The 27396-nt window shown below is 43.8% G+C and overlaps 1 long non-coding RNA gene across 1 annotated transcript in view; it reads left to right on the top strand.

Moving 5' to 3' along the window:
- LOC138565893 (uncharacterized) overlaps window positions 1-24014 on the top strand; it is a 201516-nt gene extending 177502 nt beyond the window's left edge. Inside the window, exon 3 of the long non-coding RNA XR_011301685.1 lies at window positions 21214-24014. This is a non-coding gene — a long non-coding RNA (uncharacterized lncRNA). The remainder of the gene's footprint in view (window positions 1-21213) is intronic.
- Window positions 24015-27396: the final 3382 nt, after the last annotated feature.

The raw sequence follows: 27396 nt of genomic DNA, 5'->3' as shown, positions 1-27396 counted from the left end.
CGCTACCGCCTGCTTTCTCGTGGCGGTCGTGTTTGTGCCTGTGCGCTGGTTTGAGCGTGCGCTTTTTTCCCCTATTCTATTCCATGAATACGTGTTGTAGGCGAGCGTGTGGGCGTTCCGCTCACTTGTGCCCTGTACTTCCCCGGTGACGCCCACGTTTTGGCAAGTTGTTCCCCATTCCGAGTGTTACGCCCGTGTTCCGCCTACTTTTGTTGCGTGCGCCGCGCTATGTGCGAATTTCGCTGTGGCCTGTGCGATTTTCGCTGTGACCTGGCGCACGCTGTTAGATTGCCTGGCGCCAACGTGCGCCGCGCACTTTTTTATCGCACATCCGCTGGTTTTCTCGCGCACGGCCTTCCATGAATCGACGTGCGCTGCTTTTCGTGCGATTTTCGCACTTGCACTGCGATTTTCGCTATTCCACTGCGATTCACACGTTTTTGCCCACTTGCGCCGCGCTAATTATTCCATGAATCGGCCTGTAAGTGTCAGTTACTATTTTGATATGTATTCTCAGAAGAGCTGTACATGTACTGTGTGGAAAATATTCATACCTGTTGTCTGTGTTCATGCATGTGGATGTGCATGAATTTGAAAGTAGAAATCTTGGGGAGTTTTATGGTAGTTGTTGCTGTAGGTCTGTTGCAGTGAAAGCCAAATTGTACTTAGAGTGATCAATAGTACATATAAAGTGCTGATCTGTGATGATAGAGTTAGATGTGGAGTTCTTGGATGTGATTGGTGGATGATTGTGTGACTGCTTAACAGTAGCCAATGAGGAAATGGTGCAGAGTGAAGTGGAAAGGGTAGAATGGGTGCCCCAGTGTTACGCGCCCCACGGACACAGCAGTTGTCCGCGGACAGGGCATACCACATCCAGGGTTTCTCAGGATATGCAGCATGGAAAGGGGACTGTAGGGATCAGCCAATCAGATGTTGAGGTTGTGGTTTGTGTTGAAAGAGGCTGTGTGTAGTGAAGATGGCAGAAGTGGTAAGGTCAGGGTGTTGGTGGTTGGAAATATTTTGTGCATGGTTTTGAGCAGTATGCTAAATGTAGGAATGTGGCAAACCATTTTGATGTTACAGAAGTGGAGGTGGTGTGGAGCCCTGTGCCTGGTTTCAATGTGCATGGAAATGGTACAAGTTTGTGGAGATGTTGTCATGATGCCTACCTCCAAGGAGCCAGGCCCAGCCCAGCAACCCCAGAGGCAGACATCATTTTCCCCAAGGACGTCTCAGCGGGCCCAAGTTGGGGCCTTTTGGACGCAGTCCTGGCGCCTTTGGCACTTACACACATGTCTTGCTTTATGAGCCTTAGGCACCAGGCTCATAAAGCAAGACATGTGTGTAAGTGTTTTAATGTGCACTTACCTGAAGCAGACCGTGCTGCTACATCCAGGCCCTCTTGAGGACTGAATGGGACTACTTTATCTTTTGGACTACTTTATCACTCGGGTGTGGTCTGAGGAAGAATACATACCTGAGTGGAAGGATACATACCTGGAACTACTTTACAGGCTATTTAAACCACACCCGAAGAGCAGCACATGCTTCGCGTTGTTCTGCATCTAGCAGCTGGACGCTCACCGTGTTTGCTCCTGCATTCGGACTTCTGCCACGCCTGCCAGCATCCTGATCACCTACAAAGGAAGAGAAAGAGAGAATAGGGGAAGGAAAAGACTTTACCTGCAAGATCCTCATTCCGGAGTCAGCTCGCCGACGATCCTGCAAAGGAAGACACTTAATTTAAGAGCACATCGCATCGACCGCCACAGCGCCACATTCCACTCACCTTCACAGGGCGCCGCAATGTTCAGCAGCGATCACCCGGATTCGCAGCCACGCTTCCACGCCTAGGGATAAAAAGACAAGAGCAAAGGTGAGAGAGAGAAGGGAATGAGGAAACCTAAACCTCCATGTTAAGACTTACCTGTTGGGTCATTCCCTCTTCATTTCGGGTCCGCGCTGCATCCAGGTGTTTCCGGACCCCGGCCCCTATGGGGAAAAAGACATTAGCGTCAATGAGCGAATGAAAAGACATTACCCAAAAACGCTCATCAAGACTTACCCGATTTCTACAGGGATTGCACCTCGCATCTCGGGTCGGTGCCTTTTCCCCGGCATTCCGTACCCCGGCCCCTATGGGGAAAAAGACATTGACATTAGCATATTGATGCAAGGACAAAAGGGGAACCTTTCAAGGAACTTACCTGGAAGCCAAGCAAGTTTGGTTCTCATAAAACCAAGAATCCAGTGAAGTAACTGGATACCAACGCGTCCCTGCATCAGAAGCAGGAAGGAGAGCTCACCCTTCAAGACCCTAAGAAGGATACTTTTGCAAGCCGGACAAGCAGGAGTTGGGAGTCCGGTCCAGTCCATCTTCTGAGCCCCGCGCAACACCTTAGAAGAGGTCACAGCAGCACGATCCAGGCCAGCGCCTCCGTGGGAGTCAGGTGAGCGTAACAGAACGCGAAGCCTACCCACAATTTCCCACCCGGGCGCTATGGAGACTTCTGAGACAGACCAGCTGGCCCAGCTGTTGGGGGAATTAATGGCAGAGGTACACTCAGCTCGCCAAGAGACTAATGCCCTCAAAAGAGAACTCATTCTCTCCAAGGAACAAACTGATGACCTGGCCAAATGATTGCTACAGAGTCAGGCTGGACAAATTCCTTTACCTAGTCCCGGGGGAATTTCCACTTCGTTGGGTTCGAGTAACCCTGTTCAGATCAATCTGCCGGGATCCATGCCTTTAGCACCGCCTGAACGTTTTGCGGGGGACCCAAAGAAATATGCCATTTTTATGAACCAATGTCGCTTACATTTTATATGCAGACCAGGAGCCTTCCCTGATGATAGGACCAAAGTGGCCTTCGTGTTATCGTACCTAAGTGGCTGTGCTGCCGATTGGTCTGTTCCCTTGGTGAACCAGAACGATCCAATTCTCCAGGATTTTCAGGGCTTTCAGGCCAGCATGGAAAGGTTGTTCGCTCGACACTCGCAGGGACAGGCCCTTGACAACGAACTGCTATCTCTACGACAAGGTAGTCAAGATCTTTTGTCTTATATAGCCTCCTTTAACAGACTGGTGGTGGAAACCGGATGGCCTGAAAATAAAAGGATCACTTTATTTCACCGGGGTCTGCGCGGAGAGCTAAAAGACATTCTGGCCCAAGTAGTGAATCCACCCCAGGGCGGCGCAGAATATATTGACTTTGTGGTACAACTGGATCACAGACTTCAGAATAGGAAAGCAGATCGGTCCAAGTTTGAAACCCGAGTACCGATCAGAACCCTCGTAAACCCCAGGAATACCGAAGCTTCGGAACCTATGCAAATAGGAGGAGTTAAGGGGCCGTTAACTCAGAAGGAACGCGAGAGAAGGCGACAAAAGCAACTATGCCTCTATTGCGGGGCTTCCGGTCACTTTCTTCGTGATTGTCCGGTAAAACCACCTAGGAAGGTGGTTGGTGCCTCTGACAACAACTTAATGGAACCTGTTTCGGGAAACGACCTGGCTCGACAAGCGTAGAGGTCCGCTTGCCGAGCTTGAAAACAAACTCTCTGACCTCGCATTTTGTCTTGCCAATGGTGCTCGTGGATCCAAAAAAGCCCCAACGGTTGCATGCCATCAAAGCATACGTCGACAGCGGAGCTATCGGAAACTACGTGGACCGCGAATTGGCCTCCAGGATGAACCTTCCTCTGCATCCAAAAATAAACCAGGATGTCATTACTACGGTTGATGGTACCGAAATAGCCTCTGGGCCGGTAACGCATTCCACCACAGAAGTGACACTTGTGAGTCAGGATGGACATCGGGAAGCAATAGTGTTTGATATAATCAAGGCTCCACAATTTCAAGTAATCCTCGGAATTCCTTGGTTAGAAACACACAATCCTCGAATAGACTGGCGAGCAAAGAGAATAACTTTTCCAGATTGTGGTCCCACTTGTTATCCTAGAAATCCAGCTATTGGTTTAGCCACAGTAACCCCCGCCACTGTTCAACTACCGGCAGAATACCTTGAATACCAGGACGTTTTTCAGAAAGAACAGGCTAACACGCTACCCCCTCATCGTTCTTACGATTGCCAGATCGATCTAGTTCCCAATGCTCAACCGCCGTGTAGTAGGATTTACGCTCTCACTGAACCTGAAAACCAGCATTTGCGTCAGTATTTGGATCAGTACCTTGCCAATGGCTTTATTCGCCCATCAAAGTCCCCGGTCTCTTCCGCTTTGTTCTTCGTGCCTAAAAAAGAAGGAGACCTTAGAATTTGTATTGACTACCGCGCTTTAAATCAGATAACGATAAAGAATCGTTATGCCCTGCCTCTGATCCCTGAACTTCTTGATCAAGTAAAATATGCTCGTATATACAACAAGTTAGATCTCCGGGGAGCTTATCACCTAGTGCATATAAAAGAAGGTGACGAGTGGAAGACAGCTTTCCGCACCAAATACGGGCTCTTCGAATATCAGGTTATGCCCTTCGGTTTGTGCAACGTGCCTGCAGCTTTTCAATTCTTCATGAACGATGTTCTGTGAGAACTTATCGATGTTTGTGTCATTGTATACATCAACGACATCCTGGTGTACTCATCTTCTGAGTCAGATCATCGAAAACATGTTCGAGCAGTTCTAGAGAAATTGCGCCAGCACAAACTATTTGCCAAGCTGGAAAAGTGTGTCTTTCATACCACTGAGGTTGAATTCCTCGGATTTGTTCTGACTCCTAAAGGAATTCGAATGGATTCACAAAAGGTGGACGCCATCCTCAAATGGCCATCTCCCGGTTCAGTGAAAGGGGTTCAGAGTATGCTTGGCTTTGCCAACTTCTATCGAAGATTCATCCCGGAGTTTTCACGAATAGTCCAACCCATTACTGCTCATTTACGTAAGAATAAACATTTTGAATGGACTCCAGGGGCCGAACAAGCCTTTCAAGACCTAAAGACCAAATTCACTTGCGCACCTGTGTTGAAGCACCCGCGTCCTGATCTCCCATATATTGTTGAAACTGACGCATCCAGTTTAGCCATGGGAGCTGTCCTGTCGCAAAGGGATCCGAAAACTAACCAGCTACACCCTGTAGCCTTTTGGTTGAGGAAATTCTCAGCTCCTGAAATTAATTACGCAATTACCGACAAAGAGTTACTGGCCATTAAATCTGCTTTTAAGGCTTGGCGTCATTACCTCCTCGGTGCAAGACACACCATCAATGTAATTACGGATCACAGAAATTTGCAGTATTTAAAGACGGCCAAAGCCCAATCTTCACGACAACTCCGATGGGCTTTATTCTTTGCAGAATTTGATTTTATAATTACCTATCGCCCTGGCTGCAAGAATGGCAAAGCGGACGCCTTATCCCGGATTGGCATGGAAGAACCCAATTCGTGTTTAGAACCTGTGCCTATAATACCTGAACAAAGAATCTTAGGTTTGACTTCATTGCAAACCATTGAGGACGTTGAAACTCGAGTCAAACTACTTTTTGACCCTTCAGCCTTACTGGAATGGACTCAAAAGGGTCCCCACTTCACCGTTAAGGATAACTTACCGTACTTCCAAGAGCGGTTATTTCTGCCAAGTAAGGAATTGCAAGAACTAGTTATTGCTCATTATCATGAATTGTTAATGGAAGGACACCCTGGTATCGCTAAAACGGAAGAAAAGATCAAACGCCAATTCTGGTGGCCTTCTTGGAGAAAAGACATAAAGTCTTTTGTGATGTCTTGCGGAGTTTGCGCCCAAAATAAAGGTCAAAGGAACAGGCCAGCGGGCCTACTTCAACCCTTGGAGATTCCACCGGCACCTTGGCACACCTTGTCTATGGACTTCATTACGGACCTGCCTCCGTGTGGTGGTTACAACACTATCCTAGTAATCGTGGATCTGTTCTCCAAAATGGCCCACTTTATCCCTCTAAAAGGATTGCCTTCAGCTTCCATCCTGGCCAAGGAATTCCTGGAGAATATAGTTCGAATACATGGTTTCCCTTCCGTACTAGTCTCAGATCGTGGAAGTCAAACCGGTACAACCAGGAACCCGACTGTCCAAGCCTCCAGATCCTATTCAAATTGATGGGGAATTAGAATTCGAAGTGAAAGACATTTTCGACTCCAAAATGTTAAAGTCAAAACTCTTCTATCTTGTTGACTGGAAGGGTTATGGACCTCATGAGAGATCGTGGGAGCCTAGTAACCATATTCACGCACCTCGATTAATACGAAGGTTCCACCGTAGATTCCCGAACAAGCCAAAACCCCCGGAGGAAAAAACCTTGGGAGGGGCCTTTTTGGGGGGTACTGTCATGATGCCTACCTCCAAGGAGCCAGGCCCAGCCCAGCAACCCCAGAGGCAGACATCATTTTCCCCAAGGACGTCTCAGCGGGCCCAAGTTGGGGCCTTTTGGACGCAGTCCTGGCGCCCTTGGCGCCAGGCTCATTCTGGACCCCAGTCCTGGCGCCTTAGGCGCCAGGCTCATAAAGCAAGACATGTGTGTAAGTGTTTTAATGTGCACTTACCTGAAGCAGACCGTGCTGCTACATCCAGGCCCTCTTGAGGACTGAATGGGACTACTTTATCTTTTGGACTACTTTATCACTCGGGTGTGGTCTGAGGAAGAATACATACCTGAGTGGAAGGATACATACCTGGAACTACTTTACAGGCTATTTAAACCACACCCGAAGAGCAGCACATGCTTTGCGTTGTTCTTCATCTAGCAGCTGGACGCTCACCGTGTTTTCTCCTGCATTCGGACTTCTGCCACGCCTGCCAGCATCCTGATCACCTACAAAGGAAGAGAAAGAGAGAATAGGAGAAGGAAAAGACTTTACCTGCAAGATCCGCATTCCGGAGTCAGCTCGCCGACGATCCTGCAAAGGAAGACACTTAATTTAAAAGCACATCGCATCGACCGCCGCAGCGCCACATTCCACTCACCTTCACAGGGCGCCTCAATGTTCAGCAGCGATCACCCGGATTCGCAGCCACGCTTCCAGCCCTAGGGAGAAAAAGACAAGAGTAAAAGTGAGAGAGAGAAGGGAATGAGGAAACCTAAACCTCCATGTTACGACTTACCTGTTGGGTCATTCCCTCTTCATTTCGGGTCCGCGCCGCATCCAGGCGTTTCCGGACCCCGGCCCCTATGGGGAAAAAGACATTAGCGTCAATGAGCGAATGAAAAGACATTACCCAAAAACGCTCATCAAGACTTACCCGATTTCTACCGGGATTGCACCTCGCATCTCGGGTCGGTGCCTTTTCCCCGGCATTCCGTACCCCGGCCCCTATGGGGAAAAAGACATTGACATTAGCATATTGATGCAAGGACAAAAGGGGAACCTTTCAAGGAACTTACCTGGAAGCCAAGCAAGTTTGGTTCTCATAAAACCAAGAATCCAGTGAAGTAACTGGATACCAACGCGCCCCTGCATCAGAAGCAGGAAGGAGAGCTCGCCCTTCAAGACCCTAAGAAGGATACTTTTGCAAGCCGGACAAGCAGGAGTTGGGAGTCCGGTCCAGTCCATCTTCTGAGCCCCGCACAACACCTTAGAAGAGGTCACAGCAGCACGATCCTGGCCAGCCCCTCCGTGGGAGTCAGGTGAGCGTAACAGATGTGGGCAGGATAAACATTCCACATGTGGTTGTTTTGCACTGTGGCACATTGCATTCGGGGTATGTCAGTGCTCCTACTTTGTTTGCAGATTTGGAACACTTGGTTCAGGCAGTAATGAAAATACTTCCAAATACCAAGGTTATTTTTTCTGGTTTAGTAGCTAGGGCAATATGGGGCAATAGTTTTGATTTTTGTCCTCAGCAGGTGGAGAGAAGAAGAAGTAAGGTGGGATTTATTGAGGTAGGTTGCAGACCTGCTCCTTCTCTGTTTTACAGTAATGTTGGTATCATTATATTTGACCCATCCACACTTCTTTTTTATATATGCAGTGTAGTGACCTGCATTGGTTGTGGCTCCTGCGTGGTAGATTATGCCTACTGTTGTGAAGGTTTTCTTACCAAGTGATAGTTTACCATGTGTGAATTCAGTTAGCTTGCAGTTGTTTTTGGTACATCTGCATTATAACGTAAAAGCATTACTATTATGTATTTAGTATGTGTCTGTATTTGTAAGGTGGCAAGACCCCCACACCGTTCATCTCGCTAGTGACCAAAAGTGGGATAGTACAAACACACGTGTGCAAATTATAGGCCTCTAACATATAACTGCCATCATTGGGGTTAGGGGACAGCAGCCTGGCCGGAGGGGGTTCCAGCAGGGTTTGCTCGGATATTCTCATATCAGCACATTTTTTCAGGGCTTGAGACTTGCTCCTTTGAAACATGTTTACGTGATTTGCCATGTGAAGAGGAGATGGGCTGAGGTGACAGCTGGTGTGGCCTGGCTGTGGCAGTCGCTGGGAGAGTGCGAAGTTCTCCAGAGAAACAAAATAAATCTGTAGAAATGTTGCCTGCATTGGTGAATGGTAGCAAACAATTCATATGTTTTTCAAAAATATTTGTAATGCCAATATGGTCTGAAGGGCTATTGACTCCCATTCTGAGTGAAGGTCAGCGCTGTTGAATATTTGTTTCTGAGCTGAGCAAACCCACGCATTGTACACAGTATAACTTTCAAATGTTTTTCGACCTTGAAACAAAGGGAGGATTCCGAAAGGAATGCATGAAGGGAGGGATGTAACAATTTTAAATATGATATGGTTCACCATTCCAAAACTGGACATAGGAACATGTTATTCCATTTTATGAAAATTCGTTGACCTGAACGGAGTGTCTGTGTTACGCCGATTGTCCTGTGCACATGGGCAGTCCAGTAGCGTGTATTCCACTAGTGGGTTATCCCAGGTTCCGCAAACACGTAATTCAATGCTAATATTGAATTAAAATTCTGTGTATGTGTTCTTCTTACCCTTAGCTTGCTCCCTGACTGTAGTGTCAGCCTCCGTATCCGTACTTTCCACGTTGTTTTCTCTGTGTTCCCATTGTTTCACGTCCGTGTTTATCAATAGTTAAAACACAGGGCCAAATTAATGGTTAAAATGATAAACTGTAATAAAGATCTGCCCTTGAGACACATTTCTGTTATCTTTTTTACACAGCTAAATCCTGCCTTTCTGTGATTGTCATTGATTCCAGATAGCAACTGACAGTTTTTTTAACCGTCAGCTGCAGATACGCATGAATGGCTGGATCATAGTGACTCTTTTTTGGGACGATTGCCACGGGCCGATATGCCCTTACGTGGTACCAGCGATAAGGAGCAACCTGACATCGTTTACGGTGGCCTACCGCCAAGCTATTGCCAAAGCCTTGCGATTAACAGTGCATCCAATGCGCTTCTTATACCCAAAAGGAACAATGCGTGACTCACGATAAACATTTGTGGATCGAGAACGAATAAAAAAAATACCTATTTGCTTGAATATGGCAATCACTGCATGTTCTCGGAGTGTTTATTGTGAAATAAAAGTACTTTACAGATTATACGTTTTTGATATTTCCTTTAAAAGTATGGTTTTATATTCAAAATTGGGACGTGCTGTGTTGTGAGATGATGTGTGTTGATATTCCGAGTTCTGCGTCAAGTAACGTTATCACGTAGGTGATGACTAGCTGCATTTGGCTACGCTGTCCAGTAATGTCCAGGAGATAGGCAGAGAATATCACTAGGTTTGGTGATGTCAGTCTCAGGGGTGGGGCATATGAATTAGTGCTGCCAGGGCAGTCCACATTGGGCAGTGTGGCAACGGATAAGATTATCACAAGAAGGCTGCGCTCTGGTGCCTGATTTTGCATGTGTAAAAAAGAGGAAAACTACGGTAAGGTGCATATGAAATGTTTGTACGATCGATTTTTAATAGATCAATTTTAATAGATCAATTTATTGCTGCATTTGCTGCAGATGATTTTTTAAGATCTCTGTTTCTGTATTATTTTTAACATCTGTATGGTGTGTTTAAAAAATGTGCTAAGTACACATAAAGTAATGGGTAATAACTGGTTTATATAGAGAAGTGTAGTGTTTCCCATTAGTATCACTAAGTTCCAAAGTAATAGACATTTCTGTGTCTTACATATACAGTTTCCACTTCTTATTATTGATTGTAATGTATGTATGTGCTGCTTTTTGAGCATGTTTGGTGCTTTTTTTGGGGATTTTATAACAATGTAAGATACCCCCTAAATTTTTGGATAGTGTTGATGTTATCCGAGTCTGTCTGCAAATAGCCGCATGGTCCACGGATATCAGACCCACTAGTGCAGGTAGGGGGGTTCAGTATGTTGTATGTTATATGTATATAAACTAAGGGCATCCTAGTAAACATTTATCAAATTTACATTATCTACATATGTATATTCAGTAAAAAAAAACATTAAAGGGACGTTATGGTTAAGTTGCGCTACTAAAAACCTATGAAATTCAGTGAAAGACACTTTGTTTAAGGGACGTTATGGTTACGTTGCGCTACTAAAAACCTATTAAATTCTATGAAAATAATTTGTTAAAGGGACGTTATGGTTACAAGTAAAACCGAAAAACTCCTGAAATTTGCCATTTGTTATGTCATCTTTGATGTCCTGGGTGTTAGTCTTAGCAGTGCACGGTGGTGGCGTGAGTTAGGGTTGCTTAGCTTACCATAACTGGTGAATTTCAGGGGGTTTTCGGTTTTACTTATAACCATAGCGTCCCTTTAACAAAGGCTTTTCATTGAATTTCATAGGTTTTTAGTAGCACAACTTAACCATAACGTCCCTTTAACATGGTTTTTCACTGAATATATATATATATATATATATATATACATATATATATATATTTGTGAAAGAGTTGAAGACATTTTTATTTTTAAATATAAGCATACCAGTACTATGGTTTGTTAAATGTAGATCCTGTTGAGTCTGGAAATAGAAATCTTGGACAGTTGCACAGTATTATTTTATGCAGATGTCTTTCATTAACAGGAGATATGTACTCTGAGAGTTCAAGTGTACATCTGAAATGTTGAAGTAAGATGACAAGGTTAGGTGTATAGGTTTTGGATGTGATTGGTGGATGGATGTGTGTATCTTTGAAAGCAGCCAATGAGGGAATGCTGATAACATGAAAGTGGAAAGAGTAAAAGGTCTGCCCCTGTGCTACGGTGTCCATGGTCAACACGGTAGTACGCAGTTGGCACGTGCCACATTTGGGTTTTTGAGAATGCCAGGCATGTAAAGCGGACTGCAGAGATTAGCCAATCAGGTTTGCTGGGTGTGGTTTACAGAAAGAGAGAGGGTAGTAGGAGTTTTGTTTGCAGGAGTTGTGAGAGCACTGACAATGGCTATGGCTATGTGTTTGAGAAGGCAGACTGTGTGCATTCTGATGGACTCTTCAATTCAGTCATTGTAGGTGTATGCTGAAAATCCTGGCATCCTTGGAAATATTGGATTGGCAGAAGTGGATGTTTTCTGGTATACAGTTTGTTAATTAAACTGGGCAAGCTTGCTTTCATTCTGTGAGAGTATGGCTCACTTTTAATGTCCAGACATTGTGATTGTGCATTGTGGAGTGGATGGTTTAGGGGTTGTGACTCCTGTGTCTTTGCTAATTGCCCTGAAGGATTTCTCTAAATGCCTAATGCATATGTTTCCTGTTGCTCAGATTGTTTTTTTTCTGAAATAAGTCAGAGGCGAACATGGAGATGTCCAACACACCTTTTCAGTCCACAAATTGAAGTATCAAGGCCGACTGTATTTGTATCTGCTTTTTTAAATGTTGCAGTAATGTCATCTTTTGAGAATAACAATATACGTTCTGATGGTGTGAATCTTTTTTGTCAAGATGGAGTTCACATCACAGATGTTGGAAATGTAATTTTCCTTTACAATTTTGGGAATTAATTGAAAATTGAAAAAATTCCTGTAAGGGAATTGTAAAGGACGATTCAGAGTGTACAGTCCCATACTGTACATAAAAGACAAAAAAAGGTGTTTATTTACCAACACCCCCAAAAAAAAGGTTATTTTCAGAGCCACCACTAAAGGTTACACAACTTAAATTGTGTTTAATTTGTCCCCGCCCGTTAGAGCGGCTGTGATTTTTGTGGACTACTGTCGTGTCCGTAGATGGCACTTGCAACATCCGGGTATTTCTAGGATGCCTGGCATGGAAAGGAGACAGTGGGGATTAGCCAATTAGGTGTTCTGATTGTGGTTTACAGGAATAGAGTGTAGTAGGTGTTTTGATTTGTGTGTGTAGGGAGGATGGATGTGGCTAGTGCTAAAATACATCTCATTATGTGGATGTTGGGAGATTGTTGGGTGAATAATTTGAAAAGGTACACTGAGTTGTATTTCTCGTACTATCGGTTTTGAGGGAATGGAGGTTTGCTGGAATACAGTGCCTTGGCTAAACTTGGTGAGTTTACTATCATTTTGTAAGACTATGGCTCCCTTTGAATGCCCACATATTACTGTTGTTCATTGTGGAGAAAATAGTTTGGGGTACGTTACTTTTCTATATTTGCAGGTTGCATTAAAAGATATACTCTGAGGCTTAATGGAACTATTTCCATGTGCAAAGACAATTTTTTCAGGAATAGATCCAAGGAAAGTGTGGAGAGGCCCATATGTATTTTGCACACAACTAGAACAAGGTAGGCACCTTGTAAATAAAGGTGTATATGCTTTTTTGAATGGTGTAGGCATGACATCTTTTGAAAGTGAAAATGTCAAGTTGGATGGTGCAAAGAATTTTCTGAGCGATGGAGTGAATTTCACTGATTTTGGGAATCAGATGTTTCTTGTAAATATTCAAAGTGCACTGAGAAAGTTTATTTGAAAAAGATGTAGATTGAATATGAAAACATTTGTAAGTAGTTTTAGGAAATACAAATCAGAAAAGCAAAAACAAATTCAAAACTGAAAAAAAAAACAAAAAAAGGCTGTTTTAAGAGCCATCGCTGTAGAATAAATTGTTTAAATTAAGTGTGAAACTCCCCTCCCCCTTCAATTGGATGATCTGTCCGCGGCCACCACAGTAGTCTGTGGACAGCACATGACACATCCAGTTCTTTTGTGGTTGCCTGGCATGGTATGTGTACTGCAGAGACCGCGGACAGTCCTCATGTCCGCAGGCATCGGGGTATCAGCCAATCAAGATTCCTGGGTGTTAAGATGGATTTCTGAACTCTGTCCTGTAGGGGCAGAGGTTCAGAAGGCCAGCCTAGTTTCTTGGAACAGGGTAGCCTCTGGACAAGCCAGACCAATCAGGGTAGCGATGGCGGCGGTCAAGACTAGGTCTCAAGAGGAGTGAGGGTGACTGAAAGCCCGCAATGAGCACACAAAGCAAGGACACTTACAAATCACTCCAAGCAGGTGTTATATTAAAAATATAAACACATTTATTAAAAGGCCTCTGTAAAATTGACCATAGTAAATAATCACGGTAAAACTCAAGTAAACCAATACATCACAATCAATACAATTACCGAAGGGTCTAAAGAGTTAGAAGCACTAAATATGCAGACCACCTAGATGGGGAGGAAAACAGGTAGTGCAAGTAATCGTTAGACCCAGTTCGCCTTCAGAGGCCACCTAACTAGAAGGAAGTCCGTGCCCTATGAAGAGTGGAGCCTTGTGCTCAAATGTACCTGCACACGCTGGTGCCAACGGGCCAAGGTGAGTCTCTTCAAGGAAATCAGGCAGTTCAGAGCGGTGAACAAAGGAGGACGAACAGATCTCCGCTACTCAAGCGCTGCCTCCACTTGTGGGCAGAAGCAGAGCGTGAGTGCGAAAAAGGTGTGCTGTTTAACACAGCAAGGAAAAGCTACAGGCTACTGCAAGAGGACGACCGGTTCCTAGTGTTGCTACTCACCGGTCCCCGATGCAGGCAGACCCAGGCTTCTCCGCGTCAGTTTCAGTGCTGGCAAGTTCAGATACGAGGAGGGGATGTCTCGGCGTTGTGTAGATTCCGCGGCAGCAGAAGTTAGAGTTGAGGATGTCCCAAATGCAGTGAACCCGCACAGAATGTTACCACAGCAGGGCAACGCAGCGGCCACGTGTATTTCAGCCCAATGCACACTTCTCACTTCAGACCTGGGAATGCCAACTGTACGAATCGTGTGAGAGTGCCAAGGACTCGGAATACAGCAGTAACCTGACGGCATTGACAGAGCAAGGCTCCTGGGTAGGCTGGTCAGTCGACTAAATGGCCCAGGGACGCTTCCGAAGGCTTACGTGCAGGAGATGATGAAGATGCCGAGAATAGTTGTTCCCACTATTCCAAAGGGTTGAAGTACCAGTACAGGCCTTCTCGTTCGATCAGAGGCAGAATGCTCTCACAGGGCGACAGCAGTGCAGAGGAGCAATCCTTCAGCGGGTCACCAGCGATTCCTCGGTTCAGCCTCTTAGTTGCAGGATACCTGGCTCCTGTATCCGTTGTTCGTGAGAACTCAGGAAATCGACATGGTAGTGATGTTTCCAGCGTCTTCTTATCCAGAGTTCCCTTCGTGCCAAAACGGAGAGGACCCAATGGGAGATCTGCTCACAAAACACTCACACCATACGTGTACCTATCACGGACCACGGTGGTCCCAGTCATTCAAGACACACTATACTCTATGGCACCCAGGATGTGTATTGGGACCAGACATCCCAGCCCACATCCTGGAGGTGCACACAAGGCCTGTAAAAGCCCGCAGCAGCATCTGCGTGTCGCGGGAAAGTACATACCCAAATAAGGAAGGCCCCGGGTCGGCTCGACCTGGGGAAGGTGAAGGGGGCAAGATGTTCAGCGGGCAGGACAAAGATCCTCGTGGTCTGGCCATTTTGGGTGCCAGGCCACCATTTTGGGATAAGCGCGAGAAAAGCGCTTAAACAGCCAAAAGGAGCTCCAAACACAATGAAATGATCGCTGCCACCAGTCCCGTCCGTGATTCACTTGCACCGTTCGTTAACAGTCCACTGAGAGTTTCTAGGGCCTGTAGAGTGACTAGAGACCCAAGAGAGCAGTAACTTATCTTACAGTGCCCTCTTGTGTCATGTTGCGCGAAAGCTGCACCATGAGAGAAAGAACTACGGAAAACAACGTTTCCCGGTACTGACTGTCTTAAGGGCATGTCAGTTTCCCCATAAGAATGGAGCGAAAGCCCAAAGGAGTGCGGCGGAAGGCTGCGCTTCTCTGGCAAAGTCTAGATCAGGGTGAAAACAACAGCAAAAAGTTTAGGGGTTGCCACATGGAAGGAAAATTACCTACAATTAAGAAATCTTTCCTAACACTGGGTTTGGTGTACAGGAAGAGAGGGTAGCAGGATTTTGGTTAGAAGGAGTTGTGAGAGGATTTAAAATAGCCATGGTAATGTCTTTCAGCAGGCATAGTGTTTGCATTTTAGGGGACTCTTGCATCCATTGGTTGAAGGTGTATGCTCAGCATTGTTGAATAACAATACATCTTGGATTCCCTGAATTGGAGTGCGAGGCATGACGTGGGTGGATCTGCTCCCATTTTGTGGAACTATGGGTCATTAGATTTGAATTCGTTTTTATGGGGCCAAATTAAATATTTGAAAAGTCAGGATGACTGAGACTGCCAAGACCTCCTCTTTGATCTTTCTTCAGATCACAGATGACAGGCAGGATGACGAGAAGGCAGAAGCCTTAATAGACCTTTTTACTAATGTGAACACAGCAGATAGGGAGCTTAAGTAGTCTTTCTGACTGCCTCTGATTCCTGGGAGCTGCTCCACCTCCTCCTCTGGAATCCCAGCCAATACTGGTACAGTGATGTGTCAAGTGTTTGTGATCCTTTTTCCCTATAGCGGGAGGGGCAGCAGGTCTTGGATTCACACAGATACATATTTTGAATCTCTCTTATACCCCGTCTGTAACAGGAAGTGATACCAATTATGGACAATATAGTTCAGCTTTTCAGTCGTGCCTCAGGCAAGTTCTCAGGGCGCCAGTGGTAAGGGAGATGACAGTCAACTGGCTGATTTCCATTTTCCTTTGCCTCCTGAGTATTTAAGAGATTTGGAAAAAGAATTTCCAAACGTATGGGAGATGCATCAGTATTTTGTTAAGGAGTTCCAAATTATGATCTAATTTCATAACTCTACCTGGACTGACGTGAACTAGCTCATGAGTGTGATTATGCCTCCAAAGGTAGAAAAAAGACTAGTACAGCATGCCAAGTGGACGGCTTCTGACCTGGTCATAGGAAATGAGTTGGATCAATCTTGGAATGTAATTATGCTGAATGGAGATAAAACCAAGCTCTTGATCTTTGGCTCCTCACAGGCCATTGGCAAGCTTCAGGCCCAGTATGCCAATTTTGATATTGAGAAGCACTATATTAAAGCAGCTAACAAAGTAAATACATTGGGGATAACTCTTGAACCACCATTGAATAAGTTGACTCATATCAACAGTGTTATAGGCAAGACCCAATATCATCTTAGACTGCTGAAATGAACTGAAATTAACTGTTCCACGCTAGTTTGGGCTATCACAATGCCCAGGATAGACTATTGTAGTGCTTTGTTGATCAGGGCAAATAAAGGCTGTTTAAAAAAAACTTGAAATACTGCAAATTGATGCAGTTCGTATATTGAGAATGTTCCTAGGCACAAGCCAATCACGGCACACAGGAGGGAGCTACATTGGCTCCCTGTGAAAGTCATAATTTGCTTCAAAGCCCTCATGATCGTCCACAAATGTCTCTATTGTCAAGCCCCTCTGTACATTTATAAATGTATTATTGTACACAATTTTTCCAGAACTACTCGGTCTACCGATACTATGAGACTGGTCTGCCCCAAGAGCAAGCGGGTAAAGGGGAATGGTCCTTAATTCGCCGTGCAAGCTGCCCAAGAATGGAACAAACTTCTGGTTACACTGTATACCACATAAGACCCCTTCTATTTTAGCAAACAATTGAACCCTGCATTGTTTGAATGAAAATATTCTGGTCCTGTCTATGGCCTCTTCTCTTGACTGCGCTGTGATGCCTGCTGACTCTGGCACTATATAAACATATAATAAAAAATAAATAAAAAAAAAAGAATTCCCAACCCATATTAGAACAACCCTGAAAGAAATCTGTGTATTGTTGATTCTAGTTGGAGCCCCAATCAGCTATATTCCTTTTGCACTCTTTCTTTTCTGCTTTCCCAAAAACATTGCCTACATAGATGTTATAGCTTCTATAACCAGCAAGTTTGTCCCAGGCAGCATATTCTTGTGCTGAATGTTTGGATGGGATAGACTATGATAGGTTGCCTTCAATAACATCCACTAAAACCATGAATAAGGCCACACCCCTTGATCCATTTCATATTCATGGATTTTGTGTATTCCTCTAGATTAAGATCGTCATTATTTTCCAAATCAGAAAAATGGTTCTGAAGTTATAGGCAACATTCTAATTTGTATGGTCATTTTTGTTTTGCATGTTTAAAACTAAGTTATTGTTTTCCATTCCAGCTGACATGCATTGTAATTGTGTGTTGTTTTAAATCAATGTCATTGGAAATTGTATGACTTTAAACAGGGGACCATTTTAAAAGGCTGCTTTAATGGGACAGAGACAAGCTTCATTAGGCCTTATTTCTCGACCAAGGTCTGAGTTTATTGACTGTTCACAGTATATGATTTTAAGAATGCACTTACTGATCCAACAGACACTCCATTTTTTTGACAGTTTACAAAGGCACATCCATGGATTTGGACTCAATCCCCAATATAAAGTGTGAATTTTGTTTTTGTAATTTTGAAACAAGCTGTTTGCTTCTTGTAGATATAGATGTGATGTCATTGTAATGCCTTGGGACAAAATGTTTAACAAACAACACTTTCACAAACCTATAGTTTCAGGTCAACCAGCTTTTACAGCTTAGGTTCACTGAGTGTGAAATCTAAATGAGATATGTTTTGTCCCATGTAACAGAAATGTGTGCATTTTATGGTTTTTACTCATAATGACAATGGGCCTCATTCTGAGTACGGCGCTAACCAATGGCTCTATTAACACCTTGGTTGACGCCGTACCGGGACCGGCAGCGCCTTGGTGGATGGCGGAATTACCGCCCCATTCCAAGGTTGGCGGGGCGGTAATTCCCCATTCACCAAGGCTCTTCCCCATTCCCAAATGAGCCCCCATAGGGCTCAATGGGAATGGGGAAGATGCAAATAATGGTGACCGTTCATTACGGTCACCGTTATTGGCTTGGAGGCCCCTTTGCGCCCTCGACTTTAACACCTGCTCAAAGCAGGCGTTAAGGGCGAGGGCGCAAAGGGAACTCGGAGTATGGCGGTAAGGGATCACCGCCACCGGTCTCGTTACCGGTGGCCGCTATCCCTTACCGCCATACTCGGAATGAGGCCCAATATGTGTTATGTTAAAAAGATATATTATATCAATATACATGTCATGTGTAATAACAGTGCCTCCTTTTCTTGCAGAATAATGAAATTGAAGTTGTATAATTCTGTGTGTTCCCTTTCACGTGACAGTATAAGTACAGAAACACTTTGCATTAACTAATTAAATGTTCAGTAAATCCTGCAACATGTTTAATCTTGTAATGCTTAACATTTATTACATGATATTTCCTTGTAAATCCATTCTCCATTAATTAAAAGAGAGCATTCCATGTAATTAACTAATACAAATGAGATTTATATGAGAGGTAGTTAACTTAAAGGTCCCAAATATGCGGGTCTTACTGAATATTATAACATATTCTATTGTAACAATTTGAAAGCCTAAAGGTTACTTTGGAAACCATATTCAAACTCATGAACCAGAGAAAAATGAAAACATATTTGACCTCCCACGACCCTGTGGTATTTATTGTGTTATGCAAATAACTGTGGGGACTGAATGCATGTTTGTACCGCAGGGTCCTCTCCAGTTAATGATTGAATCCTTTAATAACATATGTTTTGGTAGGAAGGAAAAGCTCACACCCAGTGGTATAGACACTAAATCATCCTGGACTCATGTTCCCCAGTTGAGAAGAAGCTTCTATTCATATTTACTGCAAAGGCCACTTTATTTATTTCTTGTTAATTTATAATGCTCTTAACACCAGCTAGCGGTTTCAAAGCATGGGGTTGGGCTTCAAACCTGAGTTACACATGTTGTCTTGCTTCCAAGACAAACACGTTGCCCCTGACCTATCCTTCCTCCCCTTCCATCCCTTCTTCCCACTTAACCTAGACACTATTGGAATTATATTAAGAGGGAGGGATGGGCTTCTGAAAACGTTCTCTTGACAGTCTCAATTCCCCACTTTTACATGATAAAATGATTGAAGAGTACATGTCACAGTTTTTGGTAGGCCAAGATTTGTAAAATTCTAGGATACCATCTGGGAATCAAATCATTAAGTGTTAACACGTGGTTGCTTAAAGCATGTTGCCCTTTGTAAAGCATAACTGATCCATTGCTGACAATAAATCAATGAGAAAAGAAAGGAAGCACTGTATAGTTTAGGTACATCTCATGCTACAAGAAGGGAACATCACCCACATTTGGGAGGCTGCATAGCTACACTAAGGGACGACTACTGAAAAACTGTAACCCACCCATTTGAAATGCAGTTACAGCATTGCATGCCTTGAGTGTTCAGACCTCTGCTAGGCTAGGTGAGCTTGAGCAGGTCCCTGAAATAGGCTAATGTCCTCCACCTCAAAGCACTGTCAAGCATTTTGCTGAAGTGGTATTCTGGCTGGCATGTGTGTGCGTGTGTATCGTGCACCGTTCAGAGTAAGTGGAACTACTGTGACCTCCCAGAAATCAGGAGTAAGTCAACACATTACAAAGTCAAATAATGTCCTTACTGGAGTCTGCCAAATTTCCATGATGTTCTTTGAATGTAGGGCCTGCGCCTTTCCCTGAATGCATATCCTGTAATTGTTTTGTAGTTATAGACAACAATCTAGTTCTAATGATCTTTTTTGTTTTGCATGTTTACAACTGATGTTGTGTTATCTATTCCAGGTGATTTGCTAATTGAAATCTGGTGTATCTACACCAGATCAGATGACACCTTATATGTAGTAGACACTATGGGCCTCATTACGGCTTTGGCGGTAGCCAGCCGCTATTGGCGGCATGGCTGCCACCAAAACCGGGTCCGTCTGGGTTCCCAGAATGGGGAATTACCGGGCCATTCTGAGTTTGGAGGGCCCGGTAATTCCTCCCTCAGTGAACCCGGGCACTGACCTTCCCCATTCCCATCTGACCACCCATAGGGCTTAATGGGAATGGGAGAGGGAGCTAACAACGGCCCAGTTGTTAGCTCCCTGGTCCCCTCGTGGGACCCGGTAAGGACGCCTGGTTTTACCAAGACCTCGTAATTTTGCGTAATGGGTTTAACAGGTCCGCCTCCATTAGCGGAGACCGTTAACCCATTACGCAAAAGTCGTAATGAGGCCCTATATGTAGTAGAAACTACAGCACAGCATGCAAAACATATATCAATATAAACATGTACACATTACACATATACACATGTAATTCCAAAAAAGTAATACGTCTTTTTGATTTGCATCCTTTAATGCTTAATTCATTGCTTTCTCACAGTAGAGGATGAGATAACTGGAATTGATTTTCATGGAGGCCTTGTTGAAACCTGTTTGTTTCAAATGCCACAGAGACTTGCTTCACACTGCACTATATCTGATTCTTAGAAAGTACTTACTGATACCCAGATTATCAATTTGTCGTACCTCTGATAAGTTTACAAACACAGGTCCTTGGATTTGGCCTAATTCCCAAAACTGAAGCTTGTATTTAGTGTCTTTTTTATGTAATTTTGAAATACGGCTGTTGTCATCTTGTAAACAATGATGTGCTATTCACCTTTATAATGCCTTGATCAAAGTAAATGCAATAGGCCCTGGGAACCATGCTTTCAAGAAAACTGACGATTTCACAAACATAAAGCTTCAGGTTAAACAGAGTGCACATGTTAGATTCCTGTAATGTAAACTCTACATGAGATATAGTTTGTCCCATTTAACAGAAATGTGCTCTTTAAAATGATTTTATCCACAATGACAATCGAACAGAGGCGATGTGTAATAACTATATGTGTCATTTGCTGGCAGATTTGATCGTTTTAACGAAATGATGGAAGTAACTGTTCAAGATTTTAATCCAGATATTTTCTTGCTATCTATTCCCAAACCTTTTTTCAGGGTGCCTTGTCACTCAATCTCATCAGCCTGAATTCCAGTTTGGTCCTGCTTAAGAAGATCCTCTGCTTGGATGTAATCATTTCTGAGTTTGAACTGACATTTGTTGCAAATGCTGATGGGGATAAGCAAAGGCAGAGAAAACTATTCTTGTGAGTCAGTCTACCAGCGTTCCTACCACACAGCCTTTTCCTGAATTCACATAGCTTATCAAACTCTTTTGCTGACAAATATGTTCACTTAAACCATAATCCATGTTCTTTGAGCCTTTTTATACTTTGATACTTTAGATGATGTGCAATTTTATTGATATTAATTTTAATGATAAAGGTTTTTAATCCACGCACGGGTGGCACTTGCATGGTCTCTTGGCGCTCTGGCAGTTCTGTGAAAAAAAGGGGAGTAGGTCAGTGGGAGGAGCAGGAGAAAGAGCAAAGGAGCTGTGATGTGCTGTTGGCAGCTTCAGTTCGAATGTACCATTCACTGAGCTTGGGTGCAAGATTCGGGCGGCGGACAATATGTGGTTTTGTGCAAGGTTGTGTGTGCTATGTCTTTTTGTTGCAGTGTTGTGAAGTTGTTACATGTCTTTCCATCACATTTTTTCCATCGAGGGTAAGTACCATTGAATTTTTCCAACGAAAATATGTGCATCAAATGCATTTTTATGTTGGGGTGTCTCCCCCCAACTGCCTGTTTTAACCCTTAAGAACCCACCCTATACAAAATGAACCCTTTACCCCACAAAAATATGCATTTGATGCACATTTTTTTGTTGGAAAGCATTTCCATGGAAAAAACCTTGATGGAACATTTTTCGATGGAAAGTCTGCATACCCGTTGATTGTTAGTAACTGTTTGCGTTGTTAGTGGCCGTGGCTGATATTATTCCACTTTTCCAGTTTATTAGTTGCATCTTCCATTCTTCCATGTGCACTTTCTAGTTGTATCAGTAAAATCGTCTCTGGGTGAAGGGTTCTTGCACTACTTTGCTACTCTGTTGCCCAAATTCTGAGTGAAATCCCTATTTCCGATGAGATGCCCATACCTAGCCAAGAAAGTGATCGATCAGTGGGGCAGGGAGTTATTTAACTGGATTCACTTTGGGGGTTAAGTTCTAGTAGGGGCATAATTAGTGTTTGGTCCAGTTCCCTCTTGTTGTGCTTACTCGTGGCATGCCTGGGGGTGACCCTCCCTATCCCATTGCCATCCCTGGGTTTTTCTTGGCCTACTTTCTGGCTCTAGCAGTTCGAGCTTATCACCCTCTTTTTCTGGGGCTCTACATTGGCCAGGGAGGTGGGTGGGGGGTGGCGTGCTTCTCTATCCGGTCATATCCATCAATCTTGTTCTTCTTGGTTACTTCTCTTTTTTTTCATCCTTGGTTGATCGGGACATGTGCGGACATCGTTCAGTCGGCTTTCTTGTGTTCAGAGTTGAAAAGCCAGGTTATCAGGTCAAGTTCCCTCTGGTTGTCCGTACTCGTGGCATGCCTGGGGGTGACCCTCCCTTTCCCATTTTCATCCCTGGGTTTTCCTTGGCCTACTTCCTGGCTCTGGCTTATCACCCTCTCTTTTCCTGGGCTTTATATTGGCCGAGGAGGTGGGCGGGGTGCTTCTCTTTCCGGTCCTATCCCTCAATCGTGTTTTTCTTGGTTACTTCGCTTTTTTCCCATGCTTGATTGATTGGGAGGTGTGCACATGTTGTTCAGTCAGCTTCTTTGTGTTCGTAGTTGAAGAGCCAGGTTTTAAGCAGTTTTCTGAATTTTATATGGTCTTCTGCGGTTCAAATTTCCCTCGGAATGGAGTTGCATAGATTTGCGGCTAAGCAGGAGAATGCTAAGCCACCTCGTATTTTTATTCCAGTACCATTTGGGTTCCAGACGGATGTTGTTGCAGGATCTCAGGGTTCTAGCTAGATTGTAGATGGAGAATTTCTTTTGGAAAAAGTCTGCTCTATGCCCGTGTATTGATCTGTACTTTATGCACAGGGCTTTGAATGAGATTCTCTTTTCGACCAGGAGCCAATGTTGCATCCTGAGCGCTGGTGTGATGTGATCTCTTCTGTTGAGTTTGAGGGGGAATATGGCTACCGCGTTTTGTATTCGTTTTAGTTTCCTCATTAGGTATTCTGGCATTGTGAGGAATATGCTGTGAGCATAATCAACCCTGGACACAGAGGGATATGATGGCCAGTGTTTTGTGCGTGAAGGAGAGGAATGATCCTCGTTCAACTTCAAAGGATGTGGATCGAGTACAGGAAAGTTAATTCACATATCAGTTTTATTCATGGGCTTGTACGTTCTCTGGAGGTGACCTAGAACAACATGTTTCTGAACTTGCGAAAATGTTTTGTAATTGGGAATTTTTGTTTTGTGTTCTGTAGGATTGTCTCTATTTCTTAACTGTGTTTATTTTGTTAGTTTGTTGAGGATGTCAGTATTTTTTTACACATTATAAATGTTAAACTCACCCCAAAGTTGCTGAGTGAATAATTATTTTTTTTGTCACTAAAGTCTTTCACTCCTCCTCTATAATCTAACCTATGGAGAATATATCATTTAACAATTGCCCTCTGCTTCAATACCACCAACTGGTTTGAATCCTCACATTTGTTATAGAAGCACATAAGTCATTAAAATCCATGAGGTAGTGAGCTGGGGTCTTCATTCCTTTCACCCCCTCTTCCATAGAATTCCAACTATTAGACAATCCCGAGGCTGGTGTAAAACTTGCAGTCGTACTGGTCACCCCCGAAAGGGGCCTTAAGCATCCCTCTAGCCACTAAACCACGTATGAATGAAGTCTCTATGTGAATGATGGGTCCAAATGTTGGTCATTAATAGGAGGTAAACTTAAGGGCCCAAAGTCACCTTGGAGTGTCTGCTTACGGAACAAGGCTGGATAACCTTCTTGAGTGCTAAATATAGTCTGCCAAAAGGAGAAGCTGTAAGCAACACCATTTACATCGGTATAGATGGCAAAATGGAATACCCCTGAGACAAAGAAGACCTAATGTGGGCAATTAACAGAGCTAAGCCATCCTGGGCTCCAGGTCCGGATTGTATTCCACCAATGCTGATCAAGAAACATCTGGCAGCCTGGTTGCATCCTTTGGGAGATCTATTCAGGGACATCTGCCCCAAACATGGGGTTCCACATGCATGGCAAGAATTTAATATCATGGCCTATTTGCAAGCCCAGGGACACGACAAAACCTCAAATCTATAGACCAATAACTTTGCTGGACTCTTCTAGCAAAATCGTTGCTACTCTCCTCTTGAAAGACATTAAGGGCCTCATTACACGGTAGGCGGTGAACCATGGTGCAATTAGCGCCATGGTTCATGCCGGTAAAATACCGGCATCGCCTTGGTGGAAAGGGGAATTACCACACCATTCCAAGGTTGGAGGGGCGGTAATTCCCCCTTCCACCATTGCCCTTCCCCATTCCCATTTTTGCCCCATAGGGCATAATGGGAATGGGGAAGGCGCTAATTACGGCACCGCAAATTGCGGTACCGTAATTAGCTCCCTGGGTCCCTTTGTGGGTTGGTTTTTAATGCCTGCAAAAAGCAGGCGTTAAAATCCCCAACCCGCAAAGGGACCTCGTAGTAAGGCGGTAACGATTTACCGGTACCGGTAAAATACCGGTTCCGGTAAACCCTTACCGCCTACCGTGTAATGAGGCCCTAAAACCCAAATATCGACAAGAAATCTACTCTCATGTCATCAGGTGGCCTTTCGTTCAGGTATGGGGACCACATTGAATGCTTTCAGCATGTCTCATCTTCTGACTGCTGTAAAAAATGGGGAGGTGGAGACAGTATATATGGCCTCTATTGACATGTCAAGTGCATTCGACACGGTTAGCAGATATTCCCTCTGGACAAAGCTGCTTGCCTAGAATGTTCCAGTTAAGATGGTGCAGTTTTTGGCCCTATTTCACACCAACACTACTCTGAGGGTTAGGCTAAGCCAAGAAGGAGCTTTGACAGATCGAATATCCATGCACATGGGGTTGTGTCAGGGCTGTGTCCTGGCTCCAACCCTGTTTAACTTATATACATCTGACATTGGCAAAATATGGGAGACGGGAACTACAAACCCAATAAAACTGGCTACAGTCACACTGGACTGGATAGCATTTGTAGATGATATCGTACTGTTTGACAAAATCCCAATTGGCTTAAGTAGAAAGCTTTCTCTTTTTTCACAGCGATGCAGTAGATATTAACTTAAAGGTAAATGGACAAAAGTCCAAGGTTCTAATATTCACGGGTAAAAAGTGGCCACAGACCTTGAACTGGAAAGTGGGAGATCAATCTTTGGAAAGAGTGGACCCCTAAGATACCTGGGCTAATGCCGGGCAATCAGTAGTACAATGGTGGGATGGAAACAATTTGTAAAGGATAAATATACCCCGCACAAGGCTAAAATAAAGAGAATCTACTCTCAACTATGTTGGTATTCCCTACAGCCACTGATTCAGTTCTATTTTCTTAAGCTAGAACCCATGCTACTATACAGGTTAGACATCTCACCGTTTCACATGGGGGTTTACCTCAATACGGTACAAAGTATGGCAAAAAAAAAACAATTGGCAAATTCGATTCCAAATGCAGTCCTTAGACACGAGTTTGGTCTGATCTCTTTGGCTGTTAGAGCAAAATGAAGGAACTTTGCAGTGTTCTCCGGATTCCTAAACGCTCCAATAAACTCACTTTATCAACAATGGGGAGGTGATCAGACCTCAAGCACAGAAGTTACAATTAACGACTTCAAAATATCTATGAACGAAATGCTACTTCAAATTGGTGGAGCTAATCAGCACACATGCAACATCAAAAATAAGCTGTTTAACTGTGACTGGTGCGAGACAACAGACTTGCTATCAACTTACACTCTCTACACAGTATACGCAAAGTTTCCAAGGAAAAGGGGGGACAGTATGAAATACATAGCATTTTTTTCCATGCTCCAATACCCAAACACAATATCTATGCTTCCGTTTAAACCATTTTTTTTACGTTGGAGCGGACACGGAAATGGGACAAGTATAGAACTGATTTGCAATGCAGACTGTTTAAAAATGGTGATTCTGGGGAAACCTTAAAACACTTGGTTACAGAATATGTCACACGCTAAGAAAGTCAAGGGCTTGTTTTTGGGGTCAACACATTTGTTAGAGATTACTTGGGTAAGGCTAATGTGGGGTGACTCCCAAACCTTGCTACTGTCATTGTGCACATTTTTAAGAATTCTAAGATTATGGCTGAAGGCCCTTTAGGCATCACTAGGAGTGTTTTCAGCCTTCTGGGCTGAGGTTGTTTTGTGTCTCGGTAGCAGAATACACTGATCACTCCATCTCCAATCGGAGCTGGTATTCCACATAATGAAAAATGAGGTACATGGAGGATTCATGTCATGCTCTAAGAGGGAGGGAAGAGGAACATGGTACTTGGGGAGAACAAGGGGAAAAAAGAATTTTCAAGAGTTTAAAACTGTACTTTGTTTTCTTCTCCTTTCTTTGTTTGTTTGTCCCTTTCGTTCTTTCTTTCTTATGTAAATGTTATGTTATTTTAGGCAAACTGATGAAACTTGTTTTTATGTAAACTTTATTAATTCGCTTTTCTTTTTTTTCTTCTTCTGTTTCTCTTTTGTATCATATGTTTACAATGTGAAAGGTTTATAATTTGCTTTATAAATCAAAACACAATAAAAATATATACATATGAGAATATTGAAATAGTTGTGCATTTGCTAGAGTGAATTTCTGGCCCCTATAAGGAATGCTGAAGACCCAGAAAGGAAAAGCAGACAGGGCTCTTTTGGGACAGGTTTAGAGGGTATCAGGTATTAATATCGCCACATATATGGTCGCCGTAAATAATATCGCCGGGAAAATGTTGTGGCAATATTATTTGGGTGACCATATATGTTGAGGGTTGCGGGGGTGTCCACCGCATGTTCCATGCAATAATGTTGCCACAAAAAACGACCATTTTTCGGCGATATTTTTGTATGGCGAGATTTTTGTGGTGACATTATTACATGGAACCGTTTAGAGAAGTCCAATATTCAAAGACAGTGGAAAAGGTGATATTGGCACCACACCAAAGCCAGTAAGCAACTGACTACACCTGGGCATAACAGAATAAGTCATTTGGATAAACGGTTAATATGTGTGGCA

This window comes from Ambystoma mexicanum, chromosome 2p (genome assembly GCF_040938575.1).
Source record: "Ambystoma mexicanum isolate Mex_15411 chromosome 2p, UKY_AmexF1_1, whole genome shotgun sequence".
Lineage (NCBI taxonomy): Eukaryota > Metazoa > Chordata > Amphibia > Caudata > Ambystomatidae > Ambystoma > Ambystoma mexicanum.
This window is presented reverse-complemented; position numbering and strand designations above follow the sequence as displayed.